General features: G+C 37.1%; 1 protein-coding gene across 1 annotated transcript in view; it reads right to left on the minus strand.

Annotated features, from left to right (window-relative positions):
• The window catches only part of glceb (glucuronic acid epimerase b), a 54,875-nt gene extending 35,543 nt beyond the window's left edge, over positions 1–19,332 (minus strand). The window contains exon 1 of the mRNA XM_062425014.1: positions 19,160–19,332. The gene's annotated coding sequence lies outside the window, so the exon portion shown is untranslated. The remainder of the gene's footprint in view (positions 1–19,159) is intronic.
• Positions 19,333–23,684: the final 4,352 nt, after the last annotated feature.

Consider the following 23,684-nt stretch of genomic DNA (forward strand, 5'->3'; position numbering starts at 1 on the left):
ATATTCTGCAAGGTTACCTATAAGTGGCCCTTCCACACAAATTAACACTCCAGTCAGGGCAGCAGTGTGCTGCCAATCTTCTGTTTTCTCTCTACCCTGTAATTGCTCTGGGATAAATCCCTTCAACCTCTCTGCTTAGCTCTTAGGCCAGTTTCTGCTCTTTCAGTTCATCCTTACACCATATTTATTTCTATGGTCACACAGTAGCATCTTAAGGGCATTAAAGCTATTTGAACTGGTGTACGCTTGTGATTTTGGTAATCCGGGACTGTCATCTGTCTGTAAACATCTATCAGCTTGTAATTCATTCAGTGTCTGTGAAGGCACGGCTGAAACATCTCAATCTACAGCTGCAACAATTAGTCAATCCAAAGAAAATCAATTTGCAAATGTGAGTTGTTGTTTTTTTTTTAAATCTTTATCTTTTCATCAGTTTGTGGCTGCCAGATGAAACATGTTTTTATGACGTCACATTTTCTTAATGCTTTATTAACCAAATGAATTGAGGAAGTAATCAGCAATTCAGTTGATAATGACAAAAATAATTAGCTGCAGGCCTCTTTGTATATTACAACCATGATTAATGAGCAATTTTTAGGTGAGAGTGGGACAAAAATAGACCAGAGGCCAGATGCATCAAACTCTCTGTATGCAGAAACACAGAAATACGTACATGCATTTCTTTTTATATTCCTTTTACATTTTGTAAATCTCAGATCAATGTGAAATCATGTGTATACAAGCCTGATTTAAACACCCAGAGTTTGCCATAAATGGAAGTAGACACATCCTAAATCAAATGTGCATATTAATACTTCTGCTGACTGCACCAGTTTTAACGAATGGAAAAAAAACAAGCATAATACATAACGCAATTTCACCAATTGTGCCAAATTGATAAGGTAGAGCAGCTTTCAATACACAACGATTACACATTGCTTTGCCTGCTCATAGTGCTCGTATTATTACACCTCATTATTTAATCACATGTACTCTTAAAATCATTACAGCAGTCATATCTCAGTCTTCATGATCAAACATCAGTAAGGTCATGAATTATTAATTTTACAGGGCTCATATTGAAACTGACTTTTCTAAGTCGTTCATATTTAAGGTAAAAAATTATTTCCACCTTATCATGTCGCCTCCAGCTCACTCTTGAAAACGGTGTGTGTTCACTTGGTCTGAAGTACTGTGTGAGACGCACATATTCTGCCTGCATTTATAATACAGCTTTACGTATGGGGGGAAATGGTGCGTGCGTCATTGTTCACGCACATTCAGACGAAATTGTTTGCGACCTCACTCTAGGTTTGACCCTTTTCCTGCGAGCTGAAGAGAAAGAGAGATCTCTACATCGTGTTGTTTTATTCTAAAGTGAAAAAAATAATAACAGGTGCTGCTGCATGTCCGTCATTACTGCAGGTGGGAACATTTATTACTGCTGAAACCTGCCACTGTAGGTAATGATGCAAAAGCAAAAAATATAACAAAAGGACCACTGAGAAAACAAACATGCACTATTAACAACCAAAAAAAACAAATAAAACACAGCTTCAGTTTTACAAGTGACACCTGTGATTCAATCATTTTCTTCCTCTTTTCTAGAATTATAAATATCTGTGACAAGCCAATTAAATGTGACTTATAGTGACTTTATTATTCATTTATTATATTTCATTAATCTTCTATCTTTTATTTTATTTGGATATTCTGAATTTTTACATTTTTATCCTACCTTTGGTGTTTCCTCATTGCAGATTCATGAGAGTTATGATATTGTTTCCTCAGCTCCTGTTTTTATCGAGTCATTATTTATAACATAGTCATTTATTGTGTGTGTGTGTGTGTGTGTGTGTGTGGGGGGGGGGTTGTAATGTTTTTGGGTGTTTTTTTAGTTTTGTTTCTTACTATGTAAAGCACTTTGTGTTACATTACTATGAATAATAAGTACTATACAAATAAAATCGGATTTATTGATTGATGGATATGTGCGCTACCTTTCCATCTAATCATCGCACACAAACAAGGCGCTCCCACTGGTTGTACAATCCTTTGCCCATTAGATGGATAAAGTGTGTTGAAGATATGACATTGAGATAGGCATGGCCCATCAAATTCGTCATTGCTAACAGGGCTGTCAGAGCTGAGCTGAATGGTGAATGTGCTACTCAGGAAGAGGTGTAGTAGGTGAGGGCTTAGGAGGGACAGAGGAGGAGGAGGAGGGGAGGGAGGAGGAGGAATGGAGGGCATGTCTGTACTTTGATGGTATTGCAAAGCCTACTTATTCAGCTGCACTTCCTCATATGTGGAGCTCCACAGAGACAGCAAATTCACTCCCTTTCCTGTAGTCAGCATTCGCAGAGCTTATAGACTTCTGCAGCACTCACAGTGAGGAGGCGTAATTTAAATCTCATGCAAAAAAAAAAGATCAAAAACAATCTGTTCTCTGGTTTATGAAAGCAAACAGAGGTGTTACATGCTATTTGACAAAAATTGTGTTAGTATATAGGAAACATTTGAATAACCGTTAACTGGAGAACTGGCTCAAAACATTACAAGAAACTGAACTTCCAAGTCTATATTTTTAACAACAAATAAAATGAACACCACTAAATTTAACATTACAGGGTGACCTGCAGTTGACTTAGCAGATATGGAGTCTTGAAAGGTTTTTTCATCTCTTTTGAAGCAAAATGCTTTCTGTGCGCCTGATCAACTTAAAGAACAAAGCCCTTTTTTTTCTTTACATATGAACTCCCACTCAGACCTGAGCTCCTTTATCAGACACCAGCCAGCACTGATTTACACCACTCATCTGAGACTTAAAAGGGGAATAAGACTAAATGTTTCATATTATTTGTGCCCCTAGAAATGATTCAGATCATCAAACCATCCATCTACACCCATGAATCCAGTTCACCTAACCTGCTCGTCTTTGGACAGTGGGGTATCCATTGGGGGGGGGGCAGATAAACTCAAGGCCACTGAAACACTGTGCTGTCCCTTCTTCTCCGTGTATATGCTGTTCTAATTATGTGGTGTATTTGAACAAAGTTGTCTGAAATCGACTAGTTACTTCCAACTTAAATCCTCTTTGGTCTGCCAGTTTGAGGAGAAACTCATTAGCAGAGCTGCTGCTGAAATTACAAAAAAATATATCCTGTTCATCTGTCAGTGGTACAAGAGCAGTGGAAGATACATTTGCAAGACTAAAGCTAACATTATTACAAAAAAGTAAATAAATAACCTCATTTTACAGATACAGATAATTAGATACAATCAGATCAGTGATTTTCTTTTTGATAATGTTAAAAGCTGCTCATTAGATATATAAACTGATTAAGACAATTATAACAGATTACACTTATTCATGTCAATAAAAGATGTAAAATAATGAGGGAAATAATGCGCGTATAATATTTAACCAGCACAGCAGTAAAAGTGTGTTAATAATATACAATACAGAATATGTATATATACGTAAATTAAATATGTTTTTGGACAAATGGTAACCAAGGAAGTGAATAATATGATTATATAAAGAATTTGCCAAACAGAGCAACAGATAAATATGAAACTTATCACAGTGTTCATATAAAAAGCCTGTGGCACTAATATTCTGACATTTACAGACAGCAGGAGAAGCACAGGTGTAGATACTAATAAAATTAACAATGGCTGGATTCCATGTAGTCGTTTCGGTTTCTGGATCCTGGTATTATTCATGCTGGCTCGCTGTCACACCTTCATGACTTACTGGGACGGAGCCATCTTTGATGTTATTAGTAACACCTGTGCTTTTCCTACTATGACAAGTCAATGTCAAAAACAATATTAGAAATTACCTCCTTTTTTCATTTAAATTAGTTTAATTATAAGACTGCCTTTATGAAACATTAAAGAGCAGAGTACACAGCCCATGATTATTATAAACGTCCCTATACAATCTACTTTATCAGTGCCATGGGGCATTTATAAAGATACATCTATAATTAATAACAGCTGTGTTACATTTTTTTGTGTCGGGAAGCTATAGGAACCAAAGTGGCTAACAGCTCGGCTATCTTCACTGTAAATCAACTGATAAATGAGGGCTCTTTTGACCCCAAGTAGTTTATCTTTACCTCAAGCACAGGGGATGCTACCAAGTGACCAAACAGGCTACAAGTGGGAAAAAAAGCAGAAAGAAGTGCTGAGGAGGCAGGTGCACTGGCTGCAGAAAGAAACACTGCTGGGACGTCTTCTAGCTTAGTAAGTCGAGCCAATCCAATAAAGACTTAACAGGTCTCTGGGGCCAAGGTCGCGCCTCCTACCTCAAAAGAAGGAAAACTTCATTTGCAAGCCTAATCAAGTGTGAATGTCACAGAGGCATAGCGAAGGAGGGTCGTGGAAGGCTAATTTTGTTCAGGGGGAAAATGAGAGCTTCAGAGCCTCTCGGTTTTGCAGTATTGGAGGGTGTCGAGTTGTAAAGATGGCTATTAAAACAATTAACTAAGACATCCTTTATCCACACTGGCTAGGAAGAGTGGATGGGTCTTATGAGAGTGAGTGAAAAAATGGCAGCCGAGGGACGTTTCAGTAGACAATGTTTATGCACCGAGTCCTCTAATTATCAAACTTGGATGGAAAATAATTCCTTCATAAATATGATATCATTTCTAAGGATAAATTACTCGTCTGGGATGTTGGTAACAGGAACATTAAAAACACAGTTTCTGTTTCCTGTTTGAGAGCGAGGCCAAAGCGTTACTGTCCTCAACTGAGCCGGACATCAAGGTGAACTGCTCAAAAGCGCATGTGTGAGTCTTCTCACCTACACAATGCAGGACTCACTATTGTCAGATGTTTTTTACTCCTCTGTTCCCATTTTTACCATTAATGCAACAAATAGGGGTTACTGTTTGAACTACAATGAAGTTCAGTCCTCCCCTGCAATATTAATCAAATATTTGCACAAACTGAACACTACATGCAGGTTGAGCTTTTTATGTAGGACGACTTTCTTTATTGTTTTTGGTCAATTTTTATTCCTGGTGACATTTCAGTTCAATTTTACTCTGGCTTGTGGCTATTATAAACTGGATTTATATAGAAATAAGGCAATGCAATAGATGTTTTGAGTTAATAACACCCAATTCAGGCTGACAATAACATGGGTCAAATCTGTGTCAATGACCTACAGTATCTGAATGGGCAAACGCCATCAACGCTTTGGATTAATATTCAGTCAAGTTGGAAATTATGGTGTTAACACACGTCATGTATTCAATTTCATTCTTATCTTTTACAAAATAAAAATTAAAAATCCAGTTTTATTTATCAGCCTGGGTTTATTATCATATTTGTGCTCATTGTCACTTTGGCATGTTAAATGTTCCCATAAAGTATGTTCCTATGTGTTTACTTACAACCTTAACCCATAATGAAAATGATCAGTAGTTGCAGCCTAACCTTTATGTCAAATTAAAATTTATTTAGAAAGCTTTAGGTATAGAAACGGATATACGCTGTTTTGCAGAGTTTTAAATCTCTAAAAAGTGTGGCAAGTACTAAGTTAGCATGACCCATACTCACAATGGCCACAATTTTTGAGAAAACACTGGAATTTTCCCTTAAATCTCCAATAAACACAGAGCAGTATAAAAAAAAGACAATGACAGACAAAGACAATGCTCACACTCTACTGGCTCAAATACCAACAACCAAGGACAGGGAAGATAAACTGCATGTTTGTCTAGCTGGTGCCAAGATAAGTTGTTCTTTTTGTGCCTCTATTCCATTGTGAACTTCAAGTGTTTGAACAAGAGAATGACACAGGAAGTCAGCAGCGAGTAAAAAAAAAAAAAAAAATGAAGTGGGAAGCATTCATTCTGTTAGTATGACACAAGGGGCGTTATTAACTTTGGCTGCACAGAGCACTGAGATGAGAAACAACACTGCAGCATCGCTATTCACGAATACTGAATAGACACTTAAACTGATATGTGAGACAATTCTGGCTGAGAGTCGAGTTGCATTATTGCCAGAATTTGTGGTGTATGAAAGGGCAGGGCAGTGGTGCTTGTTGGGTTTGGTTACCGAGGACAAATGCACAAGCCCTCCACACATGATCATGAGCCAGCCAACCAGAGCATTTGCTCCCTACATAGTGTTACAATTCCTTGGAAAGCCTGTTTGGACCCAGGGCCAGCCAACCAGAGCATTTGCTCCCTACATAGTGTTACAATTCCTTGGAAAGCCTGTTTGGACCCACCAGCTCTTAATCCAAGCTACATCTACAATACAAAGTCAGTGTAACAGCCACATTTTTCTGAGAGTCTAGTTCGTTATAACAAAGTATGGCGAATAATGAGATGGGGGGGGGGGGGGGAGGGATAGGTCCATATCTGCTGTCTGCGTGCCTGGGGGCAACCGAGGCCACTTTCTTTTGTTGTAAGGGGAGGTTGGTATTCAGCATAGAGGGGGAATAGAGAGAGGTGCCTGGGGGAAGGCCTGGGCTCCAAAGTATGCAGACATAAGCTGTCTGTGTTGCCTTTGAAGCAGGCCATGGTTGGCTGTACTTTAAGGGTCACAGGGCAAGGGTTTACAACATCCCACAGAGAGTCTGGACTCATCCAACCCCCTCAGCCCACTGCCAAGAATGAACACAGAATGGAGGATGTAAGGACGAGAAACATGGAGCTCAAATGCTAACAGAAGCAGCCATTATGCAGTGTGTTTGTTGAGGTGTGAACTTTTGAGTTTTATCCATTTCAGGATCAAAATCGTCTTTTTGTTGGCCAAGTATGATTCACACATTCAAGAAATTTGGGGTGGGATGACTCTATACATGTGAAACTGTTTCTGTGAACTTTAAACTGGATACAAATAGTGAAGAAGTCTACTGATTACAAAACATTTGAGTACTTTGATTATTTGAGTTCATATCAACAACACAAGCCTGAATCTAAAAAGGGACATTTCCAGGTCTATATTTAACTACTGGGGCTCTACTAGAATGTCTTTGCATGATTTACAGTTCAAAAAGCGATAGTTTGAACGGCTTTGCGAATTTGTGCAGTAAAAAAAAAAACACAGCTCTACATCTGGAACACAAATGAGCATCAGGTTCAATAATTTCTCTTTTTTTTACCATGTGGTGCGTCTTACTGGAAGACAATCTACACAGCTGAAGGGACAATGGACTGGGCTAGGGTGTCACTATTTTATGCCTTCTCTCACCGAATTTGACAACTTCTACAATGCTTTCCATGATCTTCAACTGTAAATATGGCAGACTAAAAAGAGAAAAAACAATGTTTGTTGATCTCTGGCACCTCCTTCTTCATCTATCAAGCAAGCAAGTCATGTAAGAGGCAAGCTATGATTGGTCAGTGTGGCCGTGCCTCTTTGTCAAGTCACAGCAAGAATTTATGACTCCATGATTGCCACATCTGATTCAACTTAAGAGGTCTTAAGTAGTCTGATTTCAGCATTGTAAAGTTCATAAGTTGAATAAATTATTGTGAGGTCAAATATGAACTACAAAGAGAAGACTAATGACCATTAATACCAGTGTTAGATAGCCATCAGAGGCGCTGCGATAATTCCGGTGACTGGGGATTCTGCGCTTCAGGGGGTTCAGGCTTTAGGAAGTGTTACGCATGCAGCCAAACAGAGCAGTCCTTTGTCCATTTGCCTATTATTAAGCACCATGGGTCGACCTGGCTTTGCCCGCATTAAAGACAAAAATCCCAGCACGAGTAAGTTCAAGGAGCTGCAGCAAACTGACGGAAAGATATTTACGTCATTTAGTCAACTTGAAGAAAAATGGAATAACAGTTTGGCATCCGTCATTTACAGGAAACCATCACTTTTATTCACTACTTGGAGTTGGTGCAATTGTGAGAGAAGCTTCTCCACCGACAAACACAATGCCACAATCTTTTTTTTTCTCTCTCTTTCACTCAAGTTGTCTTTGTGCTCTGAACCTTGGTTCTTCAAGGTTTGATTTGTAGAATATGTGAGGCTTCATGCACTGATTTACATTTAACAAGGTATACTATGCAGGATTTTACTAAAAACTTATTTTTATAGCTTAGCTTTTAACTAATTAGTTCTTTCTGACTTATACTTTTATTATTGTTCATTACATAAATTTATTCATCGTCTTTGTTTATTTCTTGATTTTATTGTAATTATTTTGAAATATGCAACTGAATTCTGTATATTTGTTTTTTATATTGTGAAGCACTTTGTAAGCACTTTTTTTTTTAAAGGTGCTATATAAATAAAGCTTATTGTTATTATTATCATTGAGAACAATATGTAGACTTTCACTCTAAATAATCCCTCTCAATCATCACTTACGACCCAATAGAAATGTGTGGTGTTGTATTTATCTGCCCTCTGCCTCCATTTTCTTAGTATTTTGCTCTGTTGAGGCCACGTCTGAGCTTCAATCTTTGGGCAGTGGGTGTGTAACTCCCAGCTAATAACAGTGTGCAGGGTGTGAGGTCCGGACATGTAGTGTAGCGAGCAGGTTACATTACTGTCTCCGTCTCTATGCCATGGATGTGTAAAGACACACACACACACACACGCGCACACACACACACACACACACACACACACACACACACACACACACACACACACACACACACACACACACACACACACACACACACACACACAGTCACGCAGTCACACACACACACACAGTCACGCAGTCACACGCAGTCACACGCAGAGCAGAGCAGAGCAGACAGGGCGAAGCTCTGCATTCACACAAAATATGGCAACACAGCAACTTCCCGCAGGGTCATAAGGAGGTGTGAGCATGTTTATTTGTGTTTAAGAAGTTAAGTACTGTAAAACAATCAAAAAATAATGTTATATTTACATGATACACAGCTTTTTTTCCCCCACTAGTGCTGCTCACTGTCTTCATTCACTCTCTAGCTCGCTCGACAGCCACTGCTCTGCTCTCTCTTGCCCTTGCTCTGCCCTCAGCTCGAGGCGGGGGAGGAGGGGCCCAACTTTGAATGCTGTGTTTACAAACACCAACGGACAAACCCTGCATAGTAAACCTTTAATACAGCACTTTATTTTCAGTGAAAGCGGCAATGTCATATGAAAGAGAGCAGAAGTAAACACCCAGTATGTCCAAGTTGGGAGTGATTCAGAGGCCGGAAAGAGAGAGAGAGAGAGAGAGAGAACATCAAGTACTTTTTATTATAGGGTGTGGACTGTCCAGACAATGACAGTGTGGTATATCAAAGAAGAGTGCATTTGACATTTGTTTTGTCTTCATCTTGGACTTTAGTTTTAATAATTTATACATTTCCCCCCCTACATGAATGCAACTTCTGAGCTATATTTTGTCTTTAGGAGTAGGGGTACTTTTCTGTATCTTTGATAAAATCAAAAGACTTTAGGACATCAACCCTTTGTTAATTCATTTTCTTTAAAAAAAAGAAAGATGGGATAACAACTTATTATTAAGAAGGGCTTATTAAAAAATGAAGGGAACTCCCCGAACTGGTCATCAGACAAAGATGAACTGTAAAAAACTAGAAGAGGCTGTTCTTTGTTTAAAATAGATGTTAAAACTATCCTTTTTTTATCTATATCCATCCAATCAGTAGGCTAATCAGCACAAGTTAATCATGTGCTAACAGTCACAAGGCAACACTTATGCTTTCCTTTTGATGGTGGGGTTTGAAAAGCAAGAAGAAAAAATTGAAAAAAGATGTATTATTTTTATTTTTTTTTAACTTTAACCACTTGCTTAGCTTTTGAATGTATTGACTTATTAATTTAATCAATAGTCTGAATACAGATAAGCATATATATCTATAACATTTGTAATTATAGCACACTAACAAGGCTCAATGGAAGATTTTCAGCTCTACAAAAATAATCTGCAATTTTTTTGGTTAATTTATTTATGTTAAAATAAAAGTAAAACTGGTTGCAGCTTCTCAAATAAGAATATTTGCTGCTTTCCTCCATCTTATATAATAACTGAATATCTTACATTTTTGGACTGTTGATTGGACATGTGACTCTGAATTTGTAATGAGCATTCTTACAATCTTCTGACATTTAATAGACATCATGATTAAAATATAAAATTTTAAAAATATAAAATAGTGAGCAAATTAATCAATATTTAAAATAGTCCTTAGTTGCAGCCATACATTTTACCACTGTGGAGTTGAAACTGAATATGGAGGACGACAAAAGAACAATAAAACAAAGGATAATGTTTGAATGATTTGGCAGCAGTATCTCTTCTTTGGCTGCTGGTAGAAAACAGATGGGAAAGCCTCAAGAGTGCGAGAAAAGCATCGTCACGCAGACCTCTCCTTTAAAGCTTAATTAAGATGATAAACACACTCCAAAAAGAGGTCTTGTAAACACAGATGAAAATAAATGTTACATTTGCTTTCTAGCTTCACACGAGAAAAAAAAAGTGTCTCATCTAGAATGAATTAATTAGTCAATGACAATAGACAGAAAAAGACACTTTTTAGCCTGCAGCACAATTTACAGAAACCACCACAATAAGGAGAGACGAAGTACTTACATTAGCAGGCATCTTATCACTATGGCAGTTACTACAAGAGTCAAGCATGAAATATGATAAGCATTGTTACAGTCGTACCATCAGCTGGCCAAAGAAAGGGAGGATTCATACTGAAGCTGATCAGAAGACACTTTAAGTGACGCGCTACACAGAGACATATGCTTTAGAATTTTAGTTTAGTTAATTTCAGTCATTTTTAAATGTATGCAACTCAATTACACATGTAAATAACTAAAGTAAATAATCATGTTATTTTAGAAACAGTGACAAACTTATAATATCTATATTTTTTACATTAACGGTCAAGCTATAGACAGATATTGTCCTACAGACATCAAAATAATGTCTATACATAGCTCGGCCTGTCACAATAATTATTTTATCGACTTCTGGTACAATAATGTAATTATTACATCATCATGTCTATATATCCACTTATTGTATGATACATGGACATGACCTTGATAATTTTTTCTCCCTCAGTATTGCCACACTTTACATTAGCAGCTAAGAGGCTACTCATGTCACATTGGTTCAGCAAGTAGTTGCCTACATTCTTCACTATGCCTGTCCTGAGTGGAGACTGCAGAAGCAAGCGGCGCTGCTTATATGGAATTAAAAGGTAAATAACTCTTTCCTGACCCATAATGAAAGTCTGCGTTTTTACAGAGGTTTAGCGCCCATTCTCCAATCCCATACCCTGCTACCCCTTGCATTATTATGCTATTATATTATCATTATAACAGTGGTATAAAATAGGCTTCAAATGACAATAATATTGTTTATCACTATTATTTCTGAGACAATATATTGTCCAAAAAAAAGTTATATTGGCAGGTCTATGTATTGCTAAATAATAAATAAAGCTTACTATAATGCAGATTGGCTGCATTTGTGGGGTTTATGCTGCTTCAGGTACTAGTGAGAAGTGAAATACCATCCACGAAGTCCAGTTTGAGTAATAAATCCATGAGTTTGAAGGTTTATCAAATGCCAAAACACATTTTGATTTTAAAATGCTGGAAAGTTATCACCATAATTGTTTCATCTATCGTCAAAACAATCAGGAGTAGAGAGAGGGTGCATTTATATAATAAAGTAATCTAACAGGAATGTGTGCTTACATCTATCTGATTGGCAACCACAGCGCCGTGCTGGATGACATCGCATTGCATTGCAGCTAAAGTGGAGCCTACTAATTTTTTTTTTAGCTCTCTGTGTTGGCACCACTGCTGTATCACTGGACTGTCAACTCAAGTCAGTTTTTATTTATATAACCCAATATCCCATATCACAAATTTGCCTCGGGGGCTTTACAATCTCTACCACAACACAACATCCTCCATCCACAAGACCCTCGATTAAGATAAGGAAAATCTCCCCCAAAAAAAACCTTTAACAGGAAAAGAAATGGAAGCACGCTCAGGAAGAGGAGAAATTCCTCTTTCAGTTTCCTGTGTAGAAGGATAGGCTGTATTTATTTCCACATAGAGCTAAAAGTCCATCTGACTGTGGCTTTAGACCTTGCTGCGATTGATTCTTGTTGGGCATGTTCAGACTTGGAAGAACCTCATACTTTACAGCATAATAATAAGGAACGATATCCTTTATAAGCAGCTGCATAATTCATATCCTGCCAGTGGATCAAAGGCAACCAGCAACGGTATCTGGTTTAAGGATAGCAAATTAGCAATTACTAAATATACACAGCACAGGAATGGACAGAGAGGAATTTAGCTTCTACTTTGAGATCACTCTGCAGCACTAGCGCCTTGAAAAAAAATTTCAAACTTGAGAGTCCATGATAAAAACACTACTAGCGTTTGACAGCTTTCTATCCTTTGCATGTCGATGTTTCAAATGGACTAAATATTTGACACTAAAAGGAAAAAAAAAGTTCAGCCACAAGGACGCGGAGTGGCAAAATGTGCTGATTAAGGGCACTCATCAGAGAAGAGACTGAAATGGCTTTGGAAGGATGTGCATCAACGATAAATCAAAGCACAACGGCAGAAAACTGCACTCCACCACATTCAGCAGATAAGAGGCAGATAGGGGCCCTGTGTTTAATATTTACTGGCGATGACAAACAGAATGGGCGAGTACGCGTTTAATAACACCACTTTGACATGTTTAATATCACAGAATCGTGAGGACTTGCTGAAACTGTGCAAGTAGCAACGTTTCCTATAAGTCTATGTGATTGTGCCTTTTTTATGTGATAAAGATAATACGTATAACAGTGTTATGTAACTTGGGAAACTGAAGGAAAATGTGCAAGACTAAATTCAATTATGGTGTGTGTGTCCTAAATATACAAACCTAAAAAGAAAGAGAATCAAAATAAGATGTGAAATTATAAGATTATACACTATATAAAAAGGAGTGAAATTGTGCTGATGAAAGTGGATAAAAACATCTCACTGTACAGTGTTTTTCTGTTGGTGGAACAACTTTTGAAAAAGGTACATTTTGCACCACAGCAGGAAATTGCCTTAATACACCTTAAGAGGGAGTGAATAGAGCTGTTGATCAATACCAGTGACTAAAGGATTACTTTGCTAGGTGCTGAGATTTATGGATGTCAAAGCTCTTTGTTTGGGTCTGGACTGGTTGCTGGTATTTCAGGTTTCACTCAGAACCTCTGGCTTTCCTAATTAAGCCTTATTATTATTATTATTATTATATATTTTACGTTTCACATTGTTCACCTGCAGTGCCAGCCTTTCTCATTTAAGCGTGTCCAAACTTTTGGCTGGCACTGTGTATATATATAAACTACATACACAATATTTTGCAGTGTGCTTTTCTCTGTTTACTAGACATTTCCATCTACTCTGTGTTCTGGTTTGCAAGCTGCCAACTTCTGTCAGTGTTACTGCAATCTGTCACCACTCAAAAATAGCACAGCACCACACTCTGTGGAACAAGGTTTTTGTTTCTACGTTTTCTTTGTTAGCGTTTTTATGAATGCCTCTCATTATTACCGAACAATACTCCAAACCACGTAAACACTTCTTATTCTTATCCCCACAATTATGAATAAGATTTACTCCAATTCTGCCATTACATGCAACTATTTTTCACTTCCCACCAGCCAGCTGGTACAAACCTGCACACTGTTTAAACTGCTTTAGTCACCTATGTAGCTTAAAGTAGTATTTTCTGCTAAACTGAGCTTGCGTTTCTTATTAGTTTTATAGATTGTAACGTGCAAACCAAGACACTCACACAAGCAATAAAATGTCAAATTCAAATAAAAGCTGAAATAAATTTTAAAAAGTGTAGGTTTTACAGATTTACTGCTTAAACAACTCAGCCCACTCCAACATGTTCTTACCAGATGTCTCTCATAACATTAAGATTGCACTGATTTTCATATATATATATATATATATATATATATAAAACCTACTACAGTACAAAAAGACTAGAAAATGATATGGAGTAAAACAGTAAGAGAAGGTATGATATGATCACACTGAAAATGTTGCATAAATTGTTTCTGTATCAGATAAAAACCACACACAAACACATTCATGCGAGTATTGTAGTTAAAAAAGCTAGTGTTTCAGTGTGAATAAGTGCAGGATTTGAGTATGAGTGTGTGTTTTATATGTTAAACTAGTGTGAAGATTCAGAGTGTGAAGAGACAAAGAGGAACAGAGAGATACTTTTCTAGGTAACTGCATACGAGCAAAAACTTATTACACACACAATGTAACCTAACTACCATGAAAAACATGAATTAGAAAATGTTTTAACTTAAAAAAAACTGCTCATTTTGAGTTTACATGGTTGACAGTAAACCAATTCAACAAGGACTTAAATGTATTTGATGATTATGTTCCTGTTTCGAGGGACGTTTGGAAGCCAGCAGACAATATAAATGTGAAATTTTATTTCTTGGTCATACCATGAAAACTACTGCTGCTGCTTACTTCTGCCTCCACCTCACTTTCCACTAAAGGAAGCTCTGCTTTGCATCCGCTTCACTTCGATGCCTTTCTGGTTCATGTGTAAACTCAGAGCATCAAATGAGACCAGACAGCACCGGACAGCAAGTTTTAGAGATGGTTTCCAGGCTGGCAGCTGAGAAACAACAATGGCTGCTATAATTTAATAATTTACAATTGACAGTTTCTCTGTAATTACACCCCATATATCAGAGATTATAAATGATACAGTTACATAGACATTAGTTTAATAAGTTTAACTAAATTATCTTAACTAAGGCTTCATTGACTTGCATTTTTGACCCCATTGCATGGGCTTAACCACTCTTTTTTAAACTTTTGCACTCACATTAGTATGCTGAACTTTAAAGTTAGATTACAGTAGGTGGAATAATAATAAGAGTGTGGGGGTGTCCACTGTTCAGTCTTGCGGATATATCTGCCTTTGATCTTACCAGTTGCTCCCTGCTCTTGATTAGTTCTGCTTTGAATCTTAAGTTTATTGGTTCTCTTTCCTCTTCTTCTTTTTTTTGTTGAGCTGCCTCGACATTCATACGCCTCTGATTACTAGCGGTGGTTTACTATGTCATTGTTTTATATACTCCACACCTGCTTTGAGATGGGTAACAGATGATGGGTTGATGTGGTTGGTCCAAAACTGAAAACTCTTCTTCTTGAACTCCGCCAGACATGCATGTACACGCTAAAATAAACATAGCGTCTAAGAAGTCCTGCACTAACCAATTATGACTATAACCAGATTATTACTGTGCTAGTATATACATGCATGGGCACACAGAGATAGATGTGATATGTAAGAAGGCATTTAGGGAACATTTAAACATGTTTCAGCTGGTTCTTCTGCAAAATGTTAAATATTTCAAGTATTTGGTAGTCTGTGGTGTGGTTTGACATATGAAACCCAAATCATTGCAGCTTGCAACATGTACAACATTTATCATAACAATCTGACACTTGACCTCCTTAAACCAGCCATGAAAGAGAAGCCGTTCAACCCACTCCATTCATTCAACCAGCTATTTTTCACCACAGACATGAGGTTATTCATTGTGTTGGGAACACATGAGAAGGCCCAGGACACGCAGAGTAACACTGCTGCCTGTGAGGAATACTTTCAATTCAGAGATTGCAGAGTCTGCAGGTTGCAGAATAGCAGAGAATAAATGAAAATTAGCACATAATTGTTCCCCTAAATACTGTGTTTATTTACTTTCATCTAACTTCATCATTAAATATGTCATAATTGGCCAGATCGCTCTTGTAAAAAGAAATAATGTATCTCACAACGGTTAAATAAAGGTGAAATAAAAAATAAAATGCTTATGAGGATAAACATTTTGCTTTGCTGCTACATTTTCACATCGGTGAGTGGAGTACAAATGCTTGTTAAATCAATTAATTTACAAGCAATTAGTAAGATAATGTAAGAAATGGTTGTATAAAAAAATCAAAAAATCAAAAAACTATTTACAACAATGCCTTTCTGGGTCAACACAGGAACAGACCAACACAACAAAGATGCAATGAACGTTGTACGACATTCTTCCTCCCAGTTTTCATTTCGTTTTCTACTTCAATGCGGAGCTGCAACTGACATTATTTTCATTATCAATTAATCTGTCTGCTAATTTCTCAATTAATCAAGTAGCTGTTTGGTATATAATGTGTCTGAAAATGGCAAAAAAAAAAAAAAAGGGCCATAATTGTTTCCCAAAGCCCGAGATTCAACTTCAAATCTTTTGTTTTGTCCCGACCAACAGTTCACAACACAAACATTTTCAGTTTATTGTCATAAAAGTCTAAAGAAACTAGAAAATATTCACATTTTAGAAGCTGGAATCAGAAAATTAAAAAAAAAAATTCTTCTTAATTTAATAGTTGGTGACTAACTGATTAATGGACTAATTTCAGACCAAGTTCTTTTTCATTCATACTGGACATTTCTATGCTTGTAGAATATACAGTAAATTATATAAGCAGTAAATTGTAACATAGCAGTACAGATGCATGTTTCTGTATAGATGTGCATGCAGGATAGATAAACCTTTATGTGCAGTTTATAGACTGCTTGTAATCTGGGACACTGAAACCAATGCCCTCCATTTTCATTGATGCTTTGCCCCCTCAATTTGCACTAGTTTACAGGTAGCTTTCTTTTTTCCCCTACTTTTATTCTATTTTTTTCATCATTTTACCTTGCATATCAAGAATCTCAGCCACATTCAGATTCCCTTGAGGTAAACAATGTTTTATCTTATCTTCTGAGTAGGACACTTAGTCTGGTATGGCCACATAGCTCCAGTCAGTACCCCGGAAATAGCGTAATGTCAGCTACAGCAGATCCTTAAAATGTACGCTGTTAACAGCTGTGTAGCTACTAAAACAGAAAAGGATTACACTGTAAATGAATGGCATGGATAGGCAGTAACATGTGCAGTGAAGGTCAGTATGAGCCACTGAGAAGAAACTTAACGTCACTGCATTTGTTTTTGTTGTTATTCCTAAAAGCAGAAGCACAATGGCACATAAGTGGTCATTTACCTTCAGTTCATAAAAACAAGCAACGGTAAGTACATGTGGCTTATGGGAGGAAATGTCGTGGGAGGGGAAAAATCTTCGAGGATGTTTCAATTTTCCACACGCTGGAAAGACACAGAGGAGTATCAGAGTAAACAACCAAAAGTAACCATTCAGTCGCTGTGGCTTTTGGGTGAAAACACAGTACAGAGTTTTGCATCCGATTCAGCGGTTCAAGTTAGGGGAAACATAAATGGTATTTAGTGGCCGATTTTTCGTTTTTGCACAACTTCCACTATGTTAGAGATCGTAGCAAAAGCCTTAACGCTGTTTAAACCCTCTTTCAGCAGCTGAATGTGAAAAAAGCCTCCAAGTGTCAAACTCTGCACAGTGAAGCTCAAACATCCAATTGTAGGAACAAGAAGAAAACATACATTTGAGTCAAACAGGACTTTAACTTTGCCTTTTAAGACCCTCTTCAAATCAAAAAGAAAGAAAATTTCTCTGTGCTCCTTGAAAATACAATTTTTAAGGAGCGAGCCTTTGAGCGTGATTTGGGACATCACAACTAGTTTGGATCAATCCTGGTCCAGTATAAGATAAGATATTCCTTTATTAGTACCTCAATGGGGAATTTTACATTACTGAAGCAGCAAAGTGGACGGTAAAAATAGAAGAGTGTCAATAAAAAGAATAAAGTATGCAACTTGCACAAGTGAGATGTGGAAACTGAAGCCTCCAGCTCACATACACTGAAAATGGACTTTTCTATGAAGTAAGAGACACATTACGTCCAGCAATTAAACTCCTAAAAATAAATATATCTACATATTCAGAGATTCTGACATTTTGCACTTTACTTTTCAACGCACACGACTGTGCAATATAAGTATTTTGGATATACTACTACTTCAGTTCAACTGTGCAACATACATACATATATATATATATATATATATATATATATATATATATATATATTCGCTTTTAAGTTGCCGCAATAACAATATCAAACTTAGGTATATTATCATTTGACACCAATATTACTTTTGTACATAATGTTACTTTTTTCCTCCTATATTTTTTACTACTATTGTTTTATTGAAATGTTTTAATAAATGTCTGGAGCAGAGGCGATTCTAGGATCAGACCTGAATTTGACATACAATGTCCTGCAAGTGTTCAAACCCCCTGCTAAACTACTCATTTCAGTGGATAATGTAAATTAAAACAAGAAAACTTAATACATAGTAGAGTGGTCTACTATAGTGTATAATAATAATGGTTCAGAATAAAAAATCACAGTAAATGAACCCTAAGGGAAAGATTATATATTAATGACAGAACTATCCAAAGTACATTAAAGCTGTTCAAACACCATTTGAACCTGTAGCATAAGTGTTTGTCCCATCTCTAACAGACAGGCTCGCAAAAATAATTAATAAAAATACAATGATCATTTAATTATTTTTAGGGTGCTGAGATCAAATTTAGGGTCTAAAATCGCCCCTGATCTGGAGTGGGATTTTAAGTTTCAGTGACTTCAGCAGCGTAAGTGCACAAATCATTTCTTTACCAAACACCAGCTGGAGGTTAGCTACCCAAATTAAGTTTGTCTAGTTTCTGCCCAGCTCCATTCACACACAAACACCAACTAAAACACCACCCTGTCACTGCTAACCTTTCCCAACAAGACAACAACACCAGAAGCTGTTTTTTAGTGTTCAGCAGCTAGCAAAGTGTGCCCGCACACAGCCAGTTTAACACTAAGCAGATGTGTCGTTAGCATACAAGCTAAGACACAGAGTCAACAGTGAGCTTTTGAAGTTCCTCCATCCTCCTCCTCCTCCTCCTCCTCCTGCTGCTGCTGTGGCTCCGATAACAGGAGCAGACCAGCCGGAGGAGGTGAGCATAAAGACAGGACGGGAAAGTGTTTCACAAAGAAAAAGGGGAGACATGTTAGAGGAGAGGAAATGAAGACAAGTGAGGTTTAAGTGGTGGTGGTGGGAAGAAACTGAAGTGTGAACATATGAGCTAGCTGTGTGCATATGAGTCTGCAGCCAACAAGACGCAACGTTAGCAGCCTTACCTGCGGGAGTAAAAGGTGTAGAAAAGGGGTGCAGCTTGCTCAAGGGACACCGGCAGTAGTTGGTGGGTGAGTTGAAAAGACTCGTGGGGTTAACCTCAGGCTGTGAATCGCGGTTGAAGAGAGAAGAGGACTGACTCACTGACCGACTGAGTTGCCTTGCAGCCACAACAGCGACTGACTTCAGCTCCGGATCCGCTGCTCACTGGGAAGGAATCTAAGTATCGCGAGATAAAGTGAAATCTCGGGGGGTTATCCACGGGCCAATCAGAGCAGAGCAGGAGAGAGGAGCCAGTGGAGAAGACTGGAGAGGCAAATGTGACATATACAATAAAATAAATATTAAATTATCCTACTTTTTTGTGTGAAACCACTCATTTTTATCGACTATTTGTATAAGTGATGTATAGACATGCCTATATCTGGAGGGGCAGACCCTTCTCAGTTGCTGCCCCCACTTACTCCCCAAATCCCTCCGTGATGGTACTGACCCTAATCAAATTCATATCTCTCCTTAAGACTCACCTTTTCAAATCTGCTTTTAATGTTTGATGTTTTTCTCTTGTCTTGTTTTTCTATTTTGTCTCTTTTACTCTACATTGCTTTTATTACTTTTTTTTCAATTATTCTTTATGGTTTTATTGTTTTAATTGTCTTTGATTCTGTAAAACGAGTATTGTTAATCTACGTGTTGTTTCTGCTCATAGTCATTTATATCATGCACATCACCACTTTATGTCTAAATTGCACTCTGTTCGGCCTGTTAAGCAACATTGTCCCATCCATGAGACACTTTTTAGTTGTTGTTTGTTTGTCTGTTTGTCTGTTTGTCTGTTTGTTTGTTTGTTTGTTTGTTTGTTTGTTTGTTTGTTTGTTTGTTTGCATGGATGGTTGGTTGGTTGTAATATTTTAAGATTTACCTTTTAAATGTGTTGTGTGTTGAACAATTGTAACATTATTTTGGGTACAAAATGTTCAGGCTTGTGCACAAATAATGGGGTGCCAACTGTTGCCAACAAGGTTAAAAGCCAATTGCATCATTGTTTAGTACTTGTCTAGTACTATTTACCTTAATCTAATCTAATCGAACCTAATCCGATATATATTGACGACTACAATGCAAATATAGTCTTTGTTGTATAATTGTGCAAACAGATGTATAATAATACATATAATACAGATCGTCATAGCATAATTACATCAGCATAAACAAAAATGTACTTTCATGTTATTACATTTTTTAATTTTTAATTTATTAATCTCATATCAAAAGTACAAAATATAAATATGGCAGATACAAAAAACAAAACAAAAAGCTGTGATACTTTGCATGTGTGTCTATATGTGTTTGTCATGTGATTTAGGTAAGACTAAAGATCAGGTAAATTTCATTTATTGTTCATTAGTAAAATGTACCTTATGATAACTTCTTCTCGTTGGAGGATTAGAAAAAAAGAGTTCAAACCTTTTTTGTAGCAGATTTTATTTTACCAAAGTTATTGGTTTCACCATTGCAGCAGTATTATTGGTGCTGTGTCAGTCCTTGTGAGCTGTACACAATAAATAGGAAAATTAACCAACTAGAGTCAGATAATGTAGCTTATCTTGCCTGGTCTCAGTCAGTGATTAATCCGAAACAGGTTGTGAATAGAGGAAAGCGTAGAGTTTATGTGCAGAAACCTTGCAAGAAACACTGGGTTGCCTAAATAATGCTTTCATTTTATGACAGAAGTTTTGTGTTATCATAAAAAATACTTCAAATGTGTCATCCCACTGTTGCACCTGCATATGGCATCTTAGAAGGCCATATGCAGGTGCATGAAGGTGGTCATGAGACACACCTATAATATTATTTAAAGCCTTAAGTCTCACCATCATCTCTCATCACAGTGCATCAGTCACTTTATTCAGGCCAAGTCTTTCATTATGTCTGCAGGTCAAAGGTTAAATCATTGTCGGCTAAGGGGAGAAATCTGCTTAAAGGATGGGTTCAAAATTGTTCCCTTCATAATGCAATTATAATGTGATGATGAAAGACAAAAATCCACAAGACTTCTTCTGTGCAAAAATACATTGAATGTATTTAAAGGTTTATCTGAAGCTAATATGAAGCTTCAGCTGTCCAAATTAGTCAAATCAAGTAGATATCTTTCAGCATTACAGTCGTTTTAATGTCACAGTCTCAATTTTTGTTACTATTTTTCCAACACAGCTCAACAGGGAAACACTGTCTGAGAAAACACAAGGAGGGAATTTGATGCTAAAACGACTGTAAATGTGGCAGATATCCACTTGCTATGATAAATTCAGACTGCTGAAGCTTCATTTAAGTGTCACATCAAATTTTAAATGCATTTTCACACAAAATAACTGTGTGGACACACTGTGGATTTTGGCTCCCATCACTTACATCAAAAGCATATTTGAAGGGGATCTTTTAAAAGCCAGTATGAACAGGAGAAAAGATTACTGTGAAGAAAACCTCTTTCAGTGTTCATATGGGCTCCTGGCTGTTGTTTTAAGGCAGACTTGAAAAACTGTGAACCTGCCCTTTAAGCTCCTCGGGTCCTTCTGTCAAATTCAAGTATTAGTATTTTTTTGTTTCAGCGGAGATGAATTGTCTGATCAATGCAACAATTATCACAGTGACTCTTCCGCTTCTCAATGAATGTTGTTGGGGGGGAAAAATGGCAGTTTAGATCGATGCTGGCTAATTCCACTATTATTTGGCCACCTGAATGATGCATGGTTTTAGATGTATTTCCTGGTATCCTGTCCGGCAGCAACCCCTTAATTCATCATCCTTAATTGGATGAGTGTCTCTGTTGCGTTTCAGTCTTTGTACACATGTTTGAGTGGGTTTCCTTGCCAGGCAGAGTATACTGCAGTACTGTGACTGGAATGAAGAAACACTGTTGAAATTCTCAAATGTATCACGTAAAGTGCAATTTCAAGCTCTTCTTTAAACCCTAATGTCTTTTGCATGAGGGCGTAAGAGGGTATTTTGACTTAAATAAGTGAGCCATTCCCCTTTCTTTGGCGTGCTGATACCAATATCTTAAGAAATACTCTATGAGAAAGAATAAAGGAAGATGATATCATCACAGGCAGAGATCTCAGCATGAGCATGATGCAAGATTTGAAAAACTGCGCAAGTGCTCTCAGTCTTTCACTTTAAGTGTCTCTTATGCCCATGGCTGACTGGCAGTAATGCTGTAACAGAGGCTATAAGATGTTATGGTCCAGCATATTTATTAAAATCAATACGTAGATTCAACTTAGTTAATTGATGTTCTTTATGGCATAGCTTAAAGGACAGGTTCACATTTTTTTAAGTCCGTCTCAAGACAACAGTTAGGTGCACAAATGAAAATTGAAATAGCTTTTTCTTGCTGTAATCATTCCTCCTATTCATACTGACCATTAAATGATCCCTTCATAATGCATTTGCAATGTAAGTGATGGGGACCAAAATCCAGAAGCTTCCTTCTGTGTAAAAATATATTTAAAAGTATATCTGACGCTAATATGAAGCCGTCCACATTAAACAAATCAAGTAGATATCGTTCAACATTACAGTCTTTTTCATTCAAAAGTCCTTGTTTTTGTTACTATACTTCCACTGCAGCTTAACAGGGAAACACAAAGAGGGAATTTGATGCTAAAAAGACTGTAAATGTGGCAGATATCAACTTGATATGACTAACTCAGACTGCTGAAGCCTTAACTAAGCCTCAAATAAACTTTTAAATGCATTTTCGAACAAAATTACTGTGGAGACGCATTTTTGTTCCCATCACTTACATAGAAAGCACATTTGAAAGGGATCTTACACAGCTAGTATGAACAGGGGGAATGATTTCAGTGAGGAAAACCCCTTTCACCATTCATATGAGAACCTGACTGATGTTTTAGGACAGACTTGACAAAGTATGAACCTATCCTTTAAGGTCAATGTTGAATGACTTTGGGCTTTTTGAGAATTCAACTTTCACTTCTGTTCGTGTATTGCATGTTGTAGGTTTTTGCAGTAGAAATCATTATTATTCCATATGATCTCAATAAATAAAGCTATGAGGAACTAATGCCATATTGTAATGTCTTATAGAGGCTCTTTTCAAAATATGTTATAAGCTATGTTGATGACTTTTTATTTGAAGTCAGATATGAACTCAAAAATATGCATTTCCATTTTTCTCCCATTGTTTTTGCTATATTGTTCCTGTGTATGTCCTCTAGGATTCGTACTGTGTATTATAAAACAAAGAAACCTCTCGTGATATTTGTTTTCCCCCGATCATTGTATGAAGCTAACTGTGGGAGGACAATGTTATGTGGAGTTTTATTTTTCAGTGTAAAGTATTGTGCACTGCAAAGAAACTTTATATTAGTTATTAGAACTTTTTCTCACAGCTATTGAAATAGCTGCCTGACAGGATCAAGGAACAAAAGCAACCGAACTGTGTTGTAACTATTGGTTTCTAAATTAATGTAGAAAAAGTTCAACGCGACATTTCACTGTGACACG

This window comes from Scomber scombrus, chromosome 1 (genome assembly GCF_963691925.1).
Source record: "Scomber scombrus chromosome 1, fScoSco1.1, whole genome shotgun sequence".
NCBI lineage: Eukaryota > Metazoa > Chordata > Actinopteri > Scombriformes > Scombridae > Scomber > Scomber scombrus.